This window comes from Platalea leucorodia (genome assembly GCF_965183815.1).
Source record: "Platalea leucorodia genome assembly, chromosome: 2".
Classification (NCBI taxonomy): domain Eukaryota; kingdom Metazoa; phylum Chordata; class Aves; order Pelecaniformes; family Threskiornithidae; genus Platalea; species Platalea leucorodia.
Window position 1 is genome coordinate 109,402,692 of NC_138824.1, and position 12,872 is coordinate 109,415,563.

Below are 12,872 nucleotides of genomic sequence, written 5' to 3' on the forward strand. Positions count from 1 at the left end.
AGGGTAACCCTACAGTGAAATGCACTGTACTTCTTATGTTCTGCAGGTAATTAGCTATTGCACTTTAGTTCATTACTTCATAGGTGATAAATTACTTCGGGGAAAAATGCTTTTAAAGAGTTTGACAAGTTTAATTAATCTATTAAAACTTTGACTCTTGGATGAATTTACAAGAAACATCTTCCTGTTTCAAGGGCAGCTCAACTACCACCCTCTACCACCACATCAGAATGGCAGTGAGTAAGGAGCACAAACAAGACTAGTGAGATAAAGGAAAAAAGTAGTCCTGTACTTGGACACCCAGAGTATAGGCAATTACACGTTTCACTGAAGGTACAGCAGAAGAAAATGCTGTCTTTGTACTCTCCATGTAAAGTGGTGGCAGGTAATTAGTACCCAAAGCAAAAGAAATTAATGTAGTCAGATTCCATGCCTTTTCCACTTGGGAATGCTTTTATTAAATCACAAAATCAAGGAAAAGAATATTAATATTGTACTCAGAATGCAAATTTGAGTACTCAAAAGGCAAAGCAAGACTTAAGGCTTCCTTAAGTGTTTGCATTATGATACATTTTTAAAATGTGTATATTTTGTTCTCTTTTACCTCATTTAAGGTACAAAATAGCTTTAAAAAGCAGCTATTTGGCATTCTTGGTTTTTCTTTCTAGTTGCACATATTTGTTTTTAGTTCTAGCCTGCTGTTCAAATCCTGCTCTGAAGGTGGAATTCCAAATTGCTTCAGGATTCTTTCTTTGATACTGTATCTAGTATTTCTAATATACGACCACTTCAAAAATATTAATTTACTTTTTACAGTAACTTTACAAGTCAAAGTAGTAGAATTATTTGTGTTTTGGTGTTAGTTATGTGAGGCAATAAGAGCAAAAGAAGGTGTATATAATTATATGGGCACCCATTTTGAATCACTGAAAATGTGACCACATGTCAGTTGTTGTGAAACACTCAATATGTCAATCAGAAATCAGCTGGCATTAACACAACTTTCTGGTGAGAACATTCAGCAGCTGGACATCAAGGTTTTGGCCAGAAAGGAAATGAAGAAATAGTGGCCATTTTCTCCAGGTAATTTCAGCGACTTTCCTAACTTTACACAGGGGTCTCTAATTAAGACAGAATAGAGTCCAGTTCTTGAAAACATCTTTCACCTGTTTTAACCACAATTATCTTTTTCCTCCTTCTCTTCCATTTTACAATTTCTCTTTGCTTGTAATCATCATTCTCAATAGGAAAGAAGGTTCATCCTTAATAGGAAAGAAGGTTGTTGGTATATAGCTTAATTGCTACACAGCTCTGATTTATTCCAAGACAATTTTATTCCCATTGGAAAATGAGTTACCAATTAAAAAAATAATCCATAATAGTATAACTAAAGACTGTAGCATCGCAAGCACAGACAAGACAAGAAGATGCAGAAAAAAAATCATCTTTTACATATGTGACAGCTCACAGAAACTTTCATCCCACAATCAAAGCACCTTACTAACAGTAGTTATGAAAATAACCAAAGCTGCAGTGTAATGTGTGCATTAATTTAATGTATATGTTTTATCAAGTAGTTTTGTCTGTCTATAGGTTACATAAAATAAAAGCTCAGCCAAGAGCTAAATTCCCCTCTTTTTTCACCTCCTTCCCCCTGCATGGAGTTGGTGTGTACAGATCAAGGTGAAATGTCTCTGTCCATTGAACCTTAGGCATCAACCTACATATTGATAAGAGCATTGAGACTACCATCTAAATGGATTAACTCATATAGGACATTTCTGGCTATTGATTGAAATGGGATACAAAATTAATAATGAACCACTTAGCGGTTGTGGGGTTCCTAATGGGTGACTGACTCTTAAAACCTTTTCTAGCAGGGCACAATAATATTGACCTAGCCCTATAGCATTAAGCGTGCAGGCACAAATGCGTGTGCACATAGCGGGCCTCAGCATGTAGTTTGCTAATTTGTTAGGAAGCATTTCCATCATATGGTACCATACTGCCGTGAATGCAGGTCATCAGCAGTGTCAGGAGGTCTGTGTCCACCCCATGGACACTTGCTGTTCTTGCTCATGAAAGAGCAGGTAGAACAGAAGGGTGCCTGTGAGGATTTCTTCTGTTTGCAATTCATAAAAGGCCATTTGCTCCAATTTGAGGAGTAAAGGGTGTTTAGCAGCAGCATTGGTACCTGCATGCACCTCAAGGCAAAATGTTTTCTCATAGCCTTGTGTGTTCACTCTTAATTCTGACTATTAAAAACATTTAGCATTTCTTTTATAATGTGATTCTGGATTAGCTGCGTTCTGGAAGAAAGGGTAACCCAGGCAACCCAACAGTCTAGCCCTTAGGCAGCCTACAGGCAGTCAGCCTTTACAGGATAATAATAATAATAAAAAGATCCCTCGCAGTGCTAGCAGCAAATTCAACAGCATTTTTGAAAGGTAAAAGTCTGTACCTCTAAGGTAAAGCAGAGGAGACAATGGGCAGCATCACTAAGTGCTTGTTTTGTTAGGTTCATGATAGTGCCCTCAGATTTAATAAAATAATATTTTAGAAGATTTTAGAAACACACTGAACCATGCAAGAACACTGTCCTGAGCCGAAGGGCCAGGGTAAGAACTGCAGGAGAAAGAAAATTCTGCATGCTCTGCGGCACAGCAGAGCGAGTTATTTATGCCTTACTCTGCAGCAGCAGTAGAAGGCTGAAGAGAGCAGTCCCTTCCCACTGCTTTACTTAGTGGTGGGAGAGGCTGACGCTGACTTGGTTGTTCAGCACCTATTTGCAGTCTTCAGCTTGTTCCCACATCCCATGGAAAAGATGACTGCCTGGAGCAGGCTGTGAACTAGATGGACAGCTCTCGACAGGCTCAGGCAGAGAATCCCTCCTCTGCAGGAGGATACTACTAATTTTAGGCTTTCCTGGAAAAATTCAGATTCACAGACTGAAAGGTTTCCATACTGTATGACGGATGGCATCTATTTTATCTGTTTAAGTTTCTGTTACTAGTTTAAGAAATTATTTGGCTGAATCACTGGAGAGGAGTGATTCCCCAGGAGGGAGAAGACTGCTCCTTGCCTTGGACAGTAACTGGGCTGGCTCCAGGCAAAGGAGGACCATGGGGAGTAAGAGGCCAGGGCAGCAGGAGCCTAATGTGAAGGGGCAGATAAAGTGCAAAAAGAAGTGAGGAGCAGCCCCTCAGGCCACAGAGATGGCAAGAGATTTGTATGGACCAGAGGGTCCTAGGCGGGGATTTGCTAAAACTCAGAAGAGATGTGTTTAGAAACAAGTGTCTGCCCTGATTCTGTGAGTTCTCCCTCATTAAAATGGTAATTATTCTAATTAGCAGTCCACTAAACCCTTGTTTATTTTTTTATTTTAAAAGCTTTCAGATCTATTTTGGTTAATTCAGTCTAGGAGAGGCTCTAGAGCTTAAAGCTTTGGCTAGCTGGGGATCGAGTCTTAACAGGCAGCTGCACCATGTACAGGGCCTGGAACTGCGGAAATGTATAGCTGTTAGGGAATTAATGGGATCTATTTTACCCATCTGTTGGGGTGGAGGCCTTATCAAGATTGGACCTAAATCGATTTCTCATTATTTGGGTTTCTATTGTTGCATTTGGTTTCATTTTTCCCTTTTATTGACAAACCTTAAGTCTAAGTTATATTAATATGTGCATATTCTTCATTTAGAATATTAGATTTTCATATACTGGGGGAGTGGGGTGAATTAGTGAAATCAAAACTGAAATCCCTGGTCCCTGCTACATGCAGACACATGTGCTATTTACTTTTTCTATTAACCTTTGATTTCCCCCCCCCCCCACTTGTAATACGAAAGACATGTTCATTTTTGTGTTGGTATCATCTCTGTTTTGCTGCTCTTCCTACTTCTAGGGAGTTAAGTTTACATAACCTTGTCTTCAAGCTGCTGGTAAGAATGTTCAAAGTACAAAGGTGTTAGCAGGAGTGTGTATGTGGGCATGTGTGTGCACATGTGCATTGTATGCATGTGCAAAGGCAAAGGGAAAAGACAGCAAGGTCTTAAGACATAAAAAGAAATTTTAAGTTTGTAAGGTATATTCTTTTTGAAGTGTATGTATACTTGCGTAAAGGTAGTTTTTTGTTGTGTTTTTCTTTTTTGTTTTTGTTTTTTGTTTTTAAAAAGGATGCTGTAGCACACAAGCATACACAGGACTCTGGGAGCATTTATTAGGGGACCTTATAAAACAAAGAGCTCTTCAGACCCCTCAGTGCATCAACTGTCTGTCCTAATCACTCAGTCTTTTATTGTAATTGAAGTATGTAATAGCTCAAACGAAGTTAATGAGCTGCATCAGGCACATTGTATTTTTTTACGGTATATGTTTTTCTCTGCAAGAGAGGTTTTGAACTTCTTTAGATAAAATGTATAACAGGTATAAATCTATCTAGCTGTAATTTAGTAGCCTAACTTACATTAGATGATTATTCTCGCTATGATTGTTACCGGATAAACTAAATGGACGAAACTTGTATGAATGGTTGAAATATATGTTTAGCAATGACAGATTTTTCCCTTGGTCTTTATGAGCTGGTGTATTATTTTTTGAGAAGCTGAGGTTTTGAAGTAACTTCAGATTCACGATTCAAAGAGAAGATCAAAAAAAGTGTTAAAATAGCTATGAAATCTGACAGAGAATTGTTGAGCGACATGGATTTTGTCCCACCCCCTCCCTGCTTTAAATTGGATCTACATGATGAACAAATGTAAATTATTAAAAATCTGTGTGAATTTGTGTGTGTAAAAAAAGTAATTAACTAACAGCAACCTCAGCTGCAAATTACAGCAGATGACAAAAAAAGAAATCTGTATAGAAACAGGGGTTTTTTCACTTATAAAATATTGCCATAATTTATTCTTCCTGTCTAAAAAGCCACTTGGAAAATGTGATTTCTTAAATAGTTATCTTAATATACTGTGATATAGAGTTGTATTCAAGCAAAAGATAAAAGGCATATTGATTTTACTAGTAAAGCTGGACTAGATTCTTTTACCTCCACTAGCTTGTTAGTACTTTGAGACTCTAAATTTCCTATCTGACAATCTTTTCTGGCTGTATTTTGCAATTTGTTCTAGCCAAATAAGTCCGTTAGGATTACTTTTTCCAAAAATGAACCTAACAGAACCATATCAAATATTCCCAGAACTGAAGATCTTCTAGTTCAGAGCAAAGGGGTAGTCAAGTCCATGCAATAGAAACATATAAATGTAGGTAATAGCATTCAGGAGCTCTATGAAGTGAAAACTGTAAGACACTAACAGGACTGTGAAATGTGGTAGTCAGTCAGTGATTTTGTGGAGTTTAAAATTATATGAAGCAAGGAGTTTAAAATGTCATTTATCTAAAGAGTGCACTATAGCAGCAGAAGAGACAGTTTAATACTAGACTTTAATAAAAAAAAAAAAATCCTTAATAAAAATACTTTAGTTTATTTTCTCTTGTCTCTTGGGTGAACTGCTGTTCCAGATAAGCACCAGAATGAGGGAAACTGTAATCAAAGTTTCCTCAAGAATGGTGGTAATATATTCTATACCTTCCTTATGTATGCCATTGAATAGTTAAACTGAGTATACATTTTTAAAAATACTGCTTTTACTAAATCAAACTACCAGAATAATTTACTAAAGAAAAAAAAGTGAATCCTGAATATTAAATGACTTGATTCCGAATTCTTGGCCATCGTTCCAGAGCTCATCACAAAACTAGAAAATCTCTGAGATCTTATTTCTCTTGTCTTTTTCAAGTACTCTGAGGGACCAGAATTCAAGGCAGGTGTTCCTGGGGTCTGATGATTACAAATAAAGATGCATTTTTTTCTTAGTGAATACCAATTGGCAGTTTTGTTATATCTTCATAGGCCACCACTTTATATCAAATAGTATGGTAGAACATAGCAATGTACTCTTGCTATTATTTCAAGCTGCTTTCAAACTGGTTACCTGTGAGCACTCCTTTCCTTGCCACTGTGGGTGGGGGGTTTTGTTTTCATTTTTGTTTAGCTACTCGCTTTAGCTGTGCAGTCACCTAAGTAGGAACCATCACAGCACAATAAGGAGGTGGATAAAACTTCTTCCCAGAGCTGATGACATTTTGTAGGTAACAAGCCTGTGGCTGAAACCACCTTAACTTTTATTTTGGATGCTTTCTACTCTTCTGTCAAACACTGTGAGTGACAAGAAGTTACCAAGCGCTTATTGGATTCCTATCTGGCCTCCATGTCTCTAGAGAAATAGATACTATTTATTAGATTTTTTTATTTGAAATTAACACTATTTGGAATAATGACATATGCAGACCTGCCATAAATTGCAACACCATAAATTACAAATAATCTGAAATAAATTATTCATTATTAGCAACTTATTTAAATCTGATAGTTTAGAAATCTAACATATCCTTGTAGAAAAATCAAGAAATAATACCTTTTTATAAAATTTATTGTGGATGTATACACATATGTCTTGATACCAGTGCTATGATCTTTACCACACTGTTCCCTGCATGAATAAATTGTGGTACAAACCCGACCACACATGCAGTGCCTTCGCGTCTGTGCTGGCATGCAAGGATTGTTTCTGTCAAATGCATCAATGCTAAGAGATGCCAAAATAGAGGCAAATGGTTTTGAGGGGGTGATACTTGATTATCTTGAGAAGTAACAGCCAACTTGGGTACACCTGACAACCCCAAACCATCTTTTGATGTTTCTACTGATTAGGTATACCTAGAAGTCTGCAGCATTGTATCTTTGGTAGGTTGCATTGATTTTACACTCGCTGAGAATTCGTCTGTTCTTAATACAAAGGAGGCCTCTGGTGCAGAGCAAGAAAAGAGGGGAGGCATCTGAAACAGATCTGTATAAACAGGTGCCAGATCAGTTCTTGTGGGTAGAAAAGGCAGAGGTGAGAGATTAATAGTATATTGTTCAATCTAAAATTGCTGTCTGTGTGTTTTCAGCCAACACCTAGGCAAAAGCTAGGTATGTGAGCCTTCCTCCAAGACAATTCACTGAAAAATGTGTATAGCTGTACACAAATTCTTGAATATGGACTGAAGGAAATAAATAATAGTTTAAGCATACAAACGGTTGAAACGTTCTTTTAGTGAGGTTAGACAAAAGACTTATGGTTGATCTTGTGGATACATCAGAAACCTCATTTCACTAAAACTAAATATGATGATTTGAAATGATGAAAGTTCAGACCTGAAATATAGCAGTGCTCTCAGACGATTTTGAAAAAGCAGACAGTGAAGACTCCCAGAGAAAAGTCCTAATGAATAAATGAGAGAGACTAATTACTATTAGTTTGGCAGGGCATTTACAATGCTTCAGAATCCAAACAACAGTACAGTAACTATATGAGCCTTAGAAAGATGGGCGTTATAAATTGAAAAGTTCTTTGGCAGGGCTTAGATGTAGTAAGAATGCACAGAAGAAAATAGCTGAGGAAATTCTGTAAGTCCATATTAGAGCTGCACTGTGAACATTTTCAGATTGCTAGACTAATTTTAACTGTTTCCTTCTTTAATTCTCCTACCTTCTTGCCTCCGCCTGCCCTTAATTTTGCAATAATACAGACTAATTGCCCTAATGAGAGTTAAAAGGCTATATAATTTAGATTGCCACAGACAGCTTCCAAGCAGTTTGTAAGCATGAGGTAGGAGTCTTGAGAGGAAATGACAGGTTTGAACTGTAGTGGGTATAGGTTTTTGTTTTCTTTGCATTGAGTGCTATTGACCACTTCTGGCCTCTGGGTGCATAGTTAGGTTTTCACGGTACATGGAAATCTTTCAGATGATAACATAAAAATGTGTATGACTTTTTTGTATGGACAGTAAAGATCCAAAAGTGTTTACTCTAAAACCAAAACTGTCTTAAATCACTTGTCCAAACAAACGTCCTATGTACTTTGCGTGAGTTGACTGGTCTGTCCAAACATCCATTTTAGTTGTGTTTTAACTGTCCTTTTGAGTTTCTGGACCTCTTCATGCTGTTCTCTTCCCACCTCCCCCTTGTACAAAAAGAGGTGAATAGTTGGCTCTATTTGTCACCCAGCAAGGAGAACTTTTGTCACCAATGGAGAGCTTGTGCTACTGGCCTCCAAACTGGCTGCTGCCTTTCGTGGAAAGGGTCTTTGTCAGTAGAAATTTAAACCAAGAAATCCTGATGAATATGCCTGTCCACGAGGAAGGCAGTGTCTGTGGTTTTCTAACTGACCTGAAGTCATTTGTAACTCTAGCAAACAATAAACTTACAATGAACCCAATTTACCCAAGGGCAAAGCTTAACGCATCTTCCCTGTTTTGAAGATATGTGAAGAAACAAAACAACAAGACTTGTCATGAATGCTCTTCAGGGCATAGATACTTAATGTATTGGCTTTGCAATGAAGCTATTTGAGAAGATGCTGCCAACTATTGACTGTGGATTCTTGTGCTTTCTTTTCAGTTTTCTGCAAATGTTAGCTCCTGAAATTATCAGTATGAAAAGATAACTGTGTTTTTGATGGAGATGGTGAGGGAAAAAAGAGAAGCAGTTTTAATTTGGACTGTACAGTGATCTGAGGATCAGCAGCTCCGTGGGCTATCAAATTGCCACAGTCAATGGAGCAGCAAACTGCAGCACTGAGGATGGGCAGGAGCTTGAACAGCAGCCTGTCCTGTAAATACGTTTGTGCTCTTCTCTGGCGTCAGCGTGGCTCCTGTGAGCCATGGGCTCATGCCATGAACAGCTTGGGTGCTTCTGTGACCTCGTCCTTTAAACAACTTCTGTGCTTTTGGGTTTAAAGGGAGAAATGCTGATCTAGGGCAAAGATCTGCTCTGTCTGAGGTTTCTGTCAGCTGCAAATGTGTTCTTTAAGGACTTCTTGTAAACTTCCAGTCCAAGTTCTCATAAAAATATCATCTTATTTCTGCCTGAGAGCTGAACTATCTGAGACAGTTCAGTTGCTGCTGCATTAGGATGCCCTTTGCCCCAGGTGAGAGGTTTGCTGTTTTGCTTGCCTGTAAGCAAACCCAGTCATGCAACATAGACCAGTCAGTAATAGGGGATTGTATCATCTCTGATGTTACATACATGAAACTTATGTGACACACAATGCTTGAACAGTTATCCTGCAAACATGTTAGTGAGAATAAAGGGCTTACCACCAACCATGGAGAGAAATTGGTAGGAAATTCAGTGGCTCAACTAGGTAACACTTTCCTTCGTCCAGAACTTACTTGGTCAGTTCAGGAGATGAAACCTGAGAAGTACTTTGTATTCCCTCTTTCTGAAAGACACAAAATAATGCAACATGTGAATATTAACACAGAAACAGGCAGATACAATGGTTTAGTCTGTTTTCTGCGGAAAATGTCAACATATTCTGACTTTTGTAGAGTTGTCAGATTCTGTGATGTAAACGATATCATCTGCTTTCCATAACCTCATCTTCAAGAGAAACAGGGGTTGAAATTCTTATGCTCAGGGCAAGGGTTTTTTTTTGCAAAGCCAGAATGTCACAAAAGTTAAAAGCAAGCCAGAATGAGAAGAAATTCTAATAAAAGATTAAAATATCCTTCTTTAAGCTTTTCTAAACACATCTGTCTGATCTGAAGTAATTTCTGAAAGATTTTATTGAAATCCATGTTATCTGAAGATGGAGAGTGTCTGAAAGTAATTAGCAAAACCCATAAATTTTCAAAAAAGTCAGCTATGGCTGGTATTTAAATACAATTCTTCAGAGTAGTTTAGACATGTTATCCTTACATGGTAAATGTGAAAATAATTCTAATATCTGGATTTTGTGACTGGTAATCCAGCATTCTCCTTTATTTCAACAGACTTCACAACTGTGTTAAATCATTCATACAGTGAGACAACTGCCCGTTACAGGAATAGTTACTCTTTTTTTCCCCAGGCATTTTTCTGTATCCACGTGTACTCTTATCTTTCGTTTTGGTTCGTTCTTCTTTGTTCTATACTTGTGTAACACCTAAAATATTAGGGTCTTAATCTCTAACTGGGAATCTTAGGCCCAGTAGGAATATGGAAATAGCAGCAAACTACCTTGTTATCAATTTAGTTATGTGTTTGTGACACTTGCTGAAATATTTGGAGATTCGTGACAAGCGTTGTCTCACCAAAGCCTGTTCCCAGAAAAACAGATTAATAGAAGACTGTTTCAACAGATTAATATAAAACTGTTTCCAGAGAATAGTTATCAACACTTAAATTTTAAATTGAAGGAATTACAAGCGGGATTCAGCTAGGTTCTTTCTTGGATCTGGTATTATTGAGTAGCTTTGCTAACAGCTTGGGTAGTTGAATGGGATATGTGGTTATTAAGTGAACAAATGGAATAGGTAAAGAGTGGCTCCATGTGCTATAAAAGAGAAGACTGGGATTTAAAATAATCTTGATTAAAATGATTTAAAAAAACTGTAAAAGAATAAAGTAAGATTCAGCTAATAAGGATGCACACAGCGCGCTGTACTCGTGCTTCCTTTATGCTTCCTCTCAATCTGACTGCTTTGTTTCCAGAGCCTCCTTGCAGTTCCCTGGTCACTGCTTAACCTGGTTGATGGTCAGCTGCTTCCCTAGCAGTATTGGTTTGGGGTATTTGGTTCATCTCTAGTATTTTCACTCACTTCCCTATCTTAACTGCTGTTATTACCCAGGACATATTGCCAAGGGTGGGCTGTGGGAGCACCCCTACAAACAGTGCCACATGTGCAAAAATGTCAGATCAATGTATAGAAAGGAGCATTACTCACGTCTCACAGAAATAATTTCTCTCTTCTGTTCAGTACTACTAAGCTGAAACAGCCTTGTGTCAGTTTTAAATTCTACTGCTACATAGACCATGGAGAAGTCTACTAAGAAATACCAGTTTAGAAAACTGACCATAGGAAATACTGTAGCAAAAGGGCTTATTTGATCTAGAGGAGTGACTGATGTGGGGTTAGTAACACTTGAAACATTCCCCCTCCCCTCTTGCAATGGTTACAAAAGTGGAAGAGGGATAATGGTTCTTTTTCATACTGAGCAAGGGGTAAGAAGTAGTAGGTTTACACTGAAGCCAAAACCATCCGCATTAAACATCAGGAAATAGTTTTTTACCACAAGGGCAGTGAAAAGTTTTTTGAGGAGGTTGAGGTGTCTCCAGTATAGGAGGATTTTAAGAAAAAGGTTTGGTAGCATCTTTTAGGAATAGATCAGGCAGATTTCTGCTCATTTCTTAAAGCAGCGAGATCGACCAGATAATTCAACAAGCTTTCTTCCAGTAATTTTTTTTCCCCTTTGTTTATGGGCTGATGTTCTGTTTTAAATTATAGATCGTTAAAGTAATAGCTTGGTTGTAGTCCTTTATACAGTGTAGTTAAAGCATATAATGTTACTTTTCAGTCTCCGTTATGGTCAATGAGATTTTTCCATTGGAAATATATATCCATATTTTATATGTGTGAATATATATATATAAAAATTTGTTCATCTATATTTCTATCATGAAGGACCACAAAAAGTAGCATAAAAGGGGTTGAACCATAATTCCCTCTTCTGTATTCATTAATGTAGGAAAGTGTTGTGTTTACCTAATGCTATGCTAAAACCCTTGAAATAGCTTTATAAAAATTTTAAAACTGAGGGTTTTTTGGTGTGGGGAAAAAAAAATTCCTTTCAGAAATGAAGCAGTGTAACAATGAACTGCTCAAGAAAGAGCATGTTTTAAGTTGAGAGTGTTGAAATATATGATTTGGCAGTGCTAAAAGAAGGTGTTTTAAGAATGGTAAATGGAAAGCTTGTTTTGATTTTGAATACAAAGATTGAACTTCCTGTTCAAACCCAGTGATTTTGAAGAGCAGCTAGTTCAACTGCGATCCAAATCTTCTGTTGCCAGCAGAAGTATGTTTAACTGACAATATCATAATTTTTGGTGGGGGGTTGGCTGCTTTGGCTAGGTTCTGCCAGAGACGACACTGCTTGAACACCTATTTCATAGTGTGACTCTTAATCAAAATGAATGGTTTAAGCATACCTCACGTGCATACTTTGACAGGGTTATGCTGGAAGTATATCAGTCCTATCTGCAAATAAAATAGCAGCTGATTCTTTAACTGGCTGTTAACACTCCTTTAGCCAGCACATCATCTCCTGAAGTCTTTAGGTGTATGCAGAATCATTGTCTAATTTATCTGGCTGCTTTCATCTGGGCAAGTAATTTCCATATTCCTCAGGTCCAATGCCATACTTTTACCTAGGTAGACTAATTTAATCAGTGCTAGGTTTTTTTATGTCTTTGGCATGTGTTGCCTGCGATAGCCTTTTGGTTCTTGTCATTCAGCCAGTTGCTTTTATTCAGTTGATTGGTTTGTAATTTTCTGCTCTCTGTTACCATTTGACATGGATATTATTTCCTTTTCCCAAAATCTTGGGTGACTATGGTGTACACCAGTGCGTATGCCAGAGTTTGGATTCTGGAACATTGGTGCATAACTGGGGATGCAAGTCAAGTCAGAGAAGTGCTAAGGAAAGTCATACGTTTGGTTAAAAAGAAATATAATATATAGAAATCTATATAAATTCTATCTTTTTTACATTATAAATGTCAAGTCACTATAATCAGAAGAATTGCCAAATAAGCGTTAAAACTAATGATGAAAGAACATCAGCCTTGTGGCACAGAACAAGCTCCTGACGGACATGGGATCATATGACAGGTGAACCTTTAGACTGACCAGATATGGCTTGCATTGTGATTGTACAGCTACTTAATTCCTTGATGAGTGTCAGCAAGAGACCTTATTGCTTGTCTTTTGGAAATAGAAGTAGAGTATATAAT